A 6,804-nucleotide genomic window follows, 5' to 3' on the forward strand; every position below is an offset into this window, starting at 1 on the left:
TATTTGGAGACACAGTCTCACTCTGTCACTCAGGCTGGAGTGCAGTGGCACGATCTCGGCTCACTGCAACCTCTGCCTCCTGGGTTCAAGCCATTCTCATGTCTCAGCCTCCAGAGAAGCTGGGACTACAGGCATGCACCAGTCATGATTGAATAATTTTTGTATTTTTTGGTAGAGATGGGGTTTCACCATGTTGGCCAGGCTGGTCTTGAACTCCTGACCTCAGGTGATTCACCCCCGTGGGCCTCCCAAAGTGCTGGGATTACAGGCATGAGCCACTGCGCCCAGCCAAAACCTCATTTTTTTAAACAGATGGTTCTTGCTCTGACACCCAGGTTGGAGTGCAGTGGTGTGATCATAGATCACTGCAGCCTCGACATCCTGGGGTCAAACAATCCTCCCACCTCAACCTCCTGGGTAGCTGGGACTTCAGGCATGCTCCACCACGCCTGGGTAATATCTTTTATTTTTTAAGAGACAGGGTCTTGTTACATTGCCCAGGCTGGTCTTCAACTCCTGGCCTCAAGTGGTCCTCCCGCCTTGGCCTCGTAAAGTACTGGGATTATAGGCACGAGCCACCGTGGCTGGCAAAACCTCATTCTTGAAACTCACCAGCAAACTATTCTACTGTGGAACCCAAGTTTTCTTCATTCCTCACTATCCTAAATTACATAGTACTAGTGACAACTGTTCACCTGCAGTTTGAAGACCCTAAGCCAGTTCTCTGCTTGTGTTTCTGGATACATCTGTTCTTTGTCATTCTTCCTTCATATGTGGAGCCATCCTCAAAGCACTGGGGTCATCCTGCTTAACAATAAAAAGAGCTACCATTTATTGATTGCTTATTCAATGCAGACACAGTTCTCACTACTTCATAAGCTGCAATTTTATCTGGTCTTCACAGGAACTGTTATTATCTCTGTTTCATGCCTAGGGACACTGAAGCATAGAGAAGTTACCTGACCAAAGTCACGTAGTTAGTGGCAAAACCAAGATTCAAACTCAGGCAGTCTGGCTCTGCCTTGAGGCAGACTGCACAGTCTCCACCTTCTCTATTTTTTGCCTCGGAGTGCCTGGCCAATTATCCCTCAGCCAACCTCACATGACTATTAACTCCAGAGTCAGCCATCTCTGAGCTCCAATTCCACCACTGCTAGCTGTGTAATCTTAATCGAATTCTTTATTCTTTATTAGGTCTAGTCCTCAATTTCATCATCTGTAAAATGGGCACATAATAGATTCTATTTCTAATTCTCACAGAGTTGCCATGAGAATTAATTGAGCTGATATGAGTAAAATGCCTGACATTGAGAAGGCATTGGATGCTAGTACTATTAGTCATCTAATTATATGTTGTTTGTCTGTGGAACAGAGCACCTAGGTTCTTTTCCTGGGATCCATAAGCCAGCATGGGGGAGGGTTACAGGCAAGCAAATGTTTTGTGTGTACATTTATTTTTTCTGGGGAGAAAGTCCATAAGTTTGATCATATTCTCAAAAGAGTATATGACCCCCAAAAGTTGGGAACCACTGAGCTTTAAATGAGTCTAAAAGGGCCCCAGCACGGTGGCTCATGTCTGTAATCCCAGCACTTAGGCTGAGGAAGGCGGATCGCCTGAGGTGAGGAGTTCAAGACCAGCCTGGCCAACATGGCGAAACCTCGTCTCTATTAAAAATACGAAAATTAGCCCAGCATGTCAGCGTGAGCCTGTAATCCCAGCTACTTGGGAGGCTGAGGCAGGAGAATAGCTTGACCCAGGGAGACGGAGGTTGCAGTGAGTCGAGATCATGCCACTGCCCTCTGGCCTGGGTGACAGAGCAAGACTCTGTCTCAAAAATAAATAAATAAATACATAAATAAATAAGCCTAAAGTTTGAGACCTGCGTCTTTTATATTTCCTGCCCTCAGCATAGCCAGGGATACAGCAAGCTTTCACTGATGTGCATGGAATTGAATCCTCACTGGAACGTAGCAGCTGGGTCAAGGCCGTGGACAGTAGGGTTCCTGACATTGTCACCTGTCTTCATTCCACACAAAGATGCCCACTGTGAAAAGTTTTCTGAAATCACTTCTTCAGTCCAATAACAACATTTCAAAGCTGAGTACTTCACATGCTGCATTGGGAAAGGGTGCTGATTACATCCCCTAAACTGCACAACTGTGACCGTCACTGCTGGCTGATACTTCGCAGAAGGGCGCAGGGGGCAACTGTTGATGTGGCAGGGCTATGTTAGCATTCTTTGCCTTACCTTCGCTTGAGGACTTAAGATAATAGCAGCTACCACAGAAAGAATGGAAACAAAAATTCTTTTATTTTAATTTGTATCCGTTCTTATGGTTTCTTTATACTCCTCCTCAATTCAAAATGAATCTAAGCACATTTAGATATTGATTCCAATTAAGATATTTAATATGTCTTATCTTCTGTAAACTAGTCCATTTTGTGTTGATATAAAGGAATTCCAGAAATTGGGTAACTTATTTAAAAAAAAAAAAAGGAGGTTTTTTTGGCTCATGGTTCTGCAGGCTGTACAAGAAGCACAGTGCTGGCATCTGCTTCTGGGTGGGGGAGCCCAGGAAGCTCACAGCCATAGCAGAAGGGGAAAAGGCAACAGGTATGTCACATGGCAAGAAAGGGAGCAAGAGGGATGCCAAGATCTTTTAAACAGCCAGCTCCCACATGAGCTAATAGCATATTATTATGTCAGGACTTATCCGCTTGGAAGTGACAAAAAAAATTCAAACTAGCTTAAACAGAAAGGATATTTGTGGGCTCAGGCAGAGCTAGAGCCAGGGGTTCAACCAATGTCACTGGGACTCTCTTTCCTTCTCTTTGTCTTTGAGCTGTGCTTTCCTGCTGAAGGCTGGCCTCTTCTTCTCCCACTGGAAAAGGACTTCCTCCCTATAGCTGGAGAAAGTGCCACTTAATAGCCTCAAGCTTATATTGTCTGAGCCAAAGACCACCAGCAAAAGAGAACTTCTTGGTATTCCAATTATAGACAAAGATTCTTCCATCACATGCGCAGCTGTTGCCAGGGGCATAAGATGATCTGATTGGCCAAGCCCAGGTCACTTCCCTTTCCCTATAGATGGGGACAGAGTGGGAGGCTGGGGTTGACAGCCCCGGAGAACCACAGGGGGACAGGGAAGAGCAGTGAGCAGATGAAGCAATACGTGTCCATTTATACATTTGCCTTTGTGTTAAAATAACAAGAACTTGATGAGAAAGACCAAACTGGACAGCACTCATGGGGTGGGAAGGACTCCTCTCTGGGACATAATTGACCATAAGTAAGGTCTAGCTGTTAAAAAATCTACTATAGTCATAAGCATAACCTATAAGATCGTATTTCTAGAACAGAGGAGGTAAGCCTCCCTCCAGAGGATCCCTTGTTCATACAGTACTGAAGGACAGCCACAATGGACGAGGGTGTCAATTTGTTCTGCAGATGAGATGAGGACCGATGAGCAAAGATTAAAAGACAGAACAGTGGCAAATGTTACTGGCTTGGGACTGGTTTCTTAAGCTAGAGGGAACTTTTAGGAATGACCTAAGGCGGCGGTCCCCAACCTTGTTGGCACCAAGGACCAGTTTCGTGGAAGACAATTTTTCCACAGATGTGGGGCAGCAAGGCAGGGTGGTTTAGTGATGAAACTGTTCCACCTTAGATCATCAGGCATTAGACAGATTCTCATAAGGAGTGCGCAACTTAGATCCCTCGCATGCACAGTTCATAAAAAGGGTTCGCACTCCTATGAGAATCTAATCCTGCTGCTGATCTGACAGGAGGCTGAGCTCAGGTGGTAATTGTTCACATGCCGCTCACCTCTTGCAATGCGGCTCAGAACCTAACAGGCCATGGACGGTACCAGAACCCCTGGCCTAAGAGGCTCACAGAAAAAATGGAAAGGGTGGAAATTTAAGAGAAACCAAGGGGACTCCAGAAACCAGGCTGCAAGATCCAGGCATAGGCAGGAGAGGGAGGATCTGTGCCCTCAATTTCGGCAGAGGAAGCCCTGGATGGGAGGCAGCCCTGGGCGAGGAGGGGCATCTTCCCCTGATGGAGATTGGGGAGCCAATAGAAAGGAAGATCTGGCCAGGCACAGTGGCTCATGCTGTAATCCCAGCACTTTGAGAGGCCGAGGCAGATGGATCACCTGAGGTCAGGAGTTCAAGACCAGCGTGGCCAACATGGTGAAACTCTGTCTCTACTAAAAATACAAAATCTAGCTGGGCATGGTGGCAGGTGCCTGTAGTCCCAGCTACTCAGGAGGCTGAGGCAGCGGAATCGCTTGAACTCAGGAAGGGGAGTTGCAGTGAGCCAAGATCGCGCCACTGCACTCCAGCCTGGGTGACAGAGTGAGACTCCATCTCCAAAAAAAAAAGGGTCTGGAGCTGCACTCCTGAAAGATAAACAATAGATATTTGCCACACAGGCATACAGATTCCACATAAGAAAATCTGCTGGCGACCAAGTCTGGCCAGGAGCAGAACAGGCAGCCTCACAGGGACATGAAGGCTGTCCACCTCTTGGGGGGTGTGGCTGAACCTCTTGGAGCCCTTCCACCCTAAGCCTCTGGCACTATCACTCCCTCAGCTTGCCAGCCCATCCTATCTCAATAATTTTCTTCTTCTGAGCCAGGGGAGGCCATCCTCCGAGGGCTTCCTCAACTTCCCTCTTCCTTGCTTCTGAGAAAAAGCTGATCTTCCAACTCACGTGCTGTGTACCCACTCCTCCTGACTCCTCCCCAATTCACGTGCTCTGTACCCACTCCTCCCACACAGTGCTCCTTCCGTCCACTGCCCTCTCCTTCCCATTTGTCTCTGGATGGTGCTGTTCTCTCTCCCTCTCTCTCCCCCTGTTCCCCAGCCCCTGACTGCCCCTTCCAAATACAAACATACTCAGGAGACATCCCCTATCTACTTGACACTTTTTATGAATTCCCATGCCAGTGTAGAACCTAGAAAAGCCAGATATTTGCAAGCCTCCCTTGTAAATAGGGTGCAGTCGCTCAGGTTAGAGTGCAGTGGTATGATCTCAGCTTACCTCTGCCTCTCAGGTTCAAGTAATTCTCCTGTCAGCCTCCGGAGTAGCTGGGACTACAAGCATGCACCACCAAGTCCAGCTAATTTTTGTATTTTTAGTAAAAATGAGGTTTCGCCATGTTGGCCAGGTTGGTCTTGAACTCCTGGCCTCAGGTGATCCGCCTGCCTTGGCCTCCCAGAGTGCCCTTATATTTGTGTGTGTGTGTGTGTGTGTGTGTGTGTGTGTGTGTGTGTGTTGTGTTGAAGACTGTAAAATATGCCCGCAAATTCCTTCACCCGGTATGCAATCCCTTTTGGAATGTGAATTTGCTGCTCCTCTTATGCAGAAGGGAAGTTCATTTCTCTCCCTTGACTCTTAGCCTTGTGACTTCTTTGAACGTGAGAATGCAGCAGGAGATGTATATGACCTTGAGATGCCAGTCCAGGCTTCTGGAGGATGTGACCAAGACGGCCCAGCCCACAGCCCACCCCACTGCCAGTTATGTAAGGGAGGTGTACTAGTTTGTTTTGTGCTGTTATAAAGGAATACCGGAGGCTGGGTAATTTATAAATAAAACAGGTTTATTTGGCTCATGGTTCTGCAGGCTATACTGGAAGCACAGTGTCAGCATCTGCTTCTGGTGAGGCCTCAGGGAGCTTCCAATCATGGTGGAAGGGGAAGGGGAGCTGTCATGTCACATGGAGAGAGAAAGGGAGTGAGAGAGAGAGAGGAGGACATGCCAGGCTCTTTTTGAACAACAAGCTCTCATGCAAACTAAAAGAGTGAGAACTAACTCGTTACTGAAGAATGGCACCAAGCCATGCATGAGGGATCTGCCCCCATGACCCACACACTTCCCACTAGGCCCCACCTCCAACATTGGGGATCAATTTCAACTTCAGATTTGGAGGAATTATCCCAACTATATCAGGAGGTCATCTTGAAACTTCCAGCCCTGCTGTCTCTCCATCAGAATCCAACTGCGGAGGAACTGCCCAGCTAACCCTCAGTATCATAAGAAATAATAAATCTTAGCTGTTTTAAACCACTGAGTTTTGGAGTGAATTATGCAGCAAAAGCTGAAACCGATGGTGTCCTACATGTCCCATAGAACTACATATAACCATTTCCCCACCTTATTCAATCTTTATTAAGGCTACTTTGGTTGCAAACATCAGAAACCAACCTCAGCCAGCTTAAACAAAAGGAAAGTGCATTAGAATGTCCCTAATGTAAGTCAAGGAACAGAAAATAAAGTTGGGAAGGGGAGAAATCATGGCGTCCGCGGACTCATTAGCAGCAGGGTATCCTGGAGTTTCCGTCCAGAAAACTGCCATTAACACAATCCCGTGCTAATGATTGGACTAGTAACTTCAAGTTTTCAGAGCAGACGGTCTGACCCGCCCCATTTGGGCCAGTAGCCGCCTCTGAATCATTTAGCTATGATGAGGTGGGCGGTGGTGGTGGGAGGCAGGATGCGGACACGTAGAAAGTAGGTGAATTCGTGGGAATCCTGACGTGGAAGCCGTGAGCGCTACTCACGGCCTGGGCCTGCTTTTTAACTGCTATATATATATTTAGATTTTCCAAAAGTTTTTTCCTTTCAAATCTTTTTGCAGCTACTGTATCAAGGCTCTTTTTTTAAGAAAGGGAAAATAGTGCAGGACCACTTTTGAAACTGTAACAAATGGGGCAACGTTGTATTCTTCTGTACAATGTAACTGGATCTGTGAAGGTTTTTATTTTTTATTTTTTTTGAGACGGAGTCTTGCTCTGT

This window comes from Pan paniscus, chromosome 1, assembly GCF_029289425.2.
Source record: "Pan paniscus chromosome 1, NHGRI_mPanPan1-v2.0_pri, whole genome shotgun sequence".
Taxonomy (NCBI): domain Eukaryota; kingdom Metazoa; phylum Chordata; class Mammalia; order Primates; family Hominidae; genus Pan; species Pan paniscus.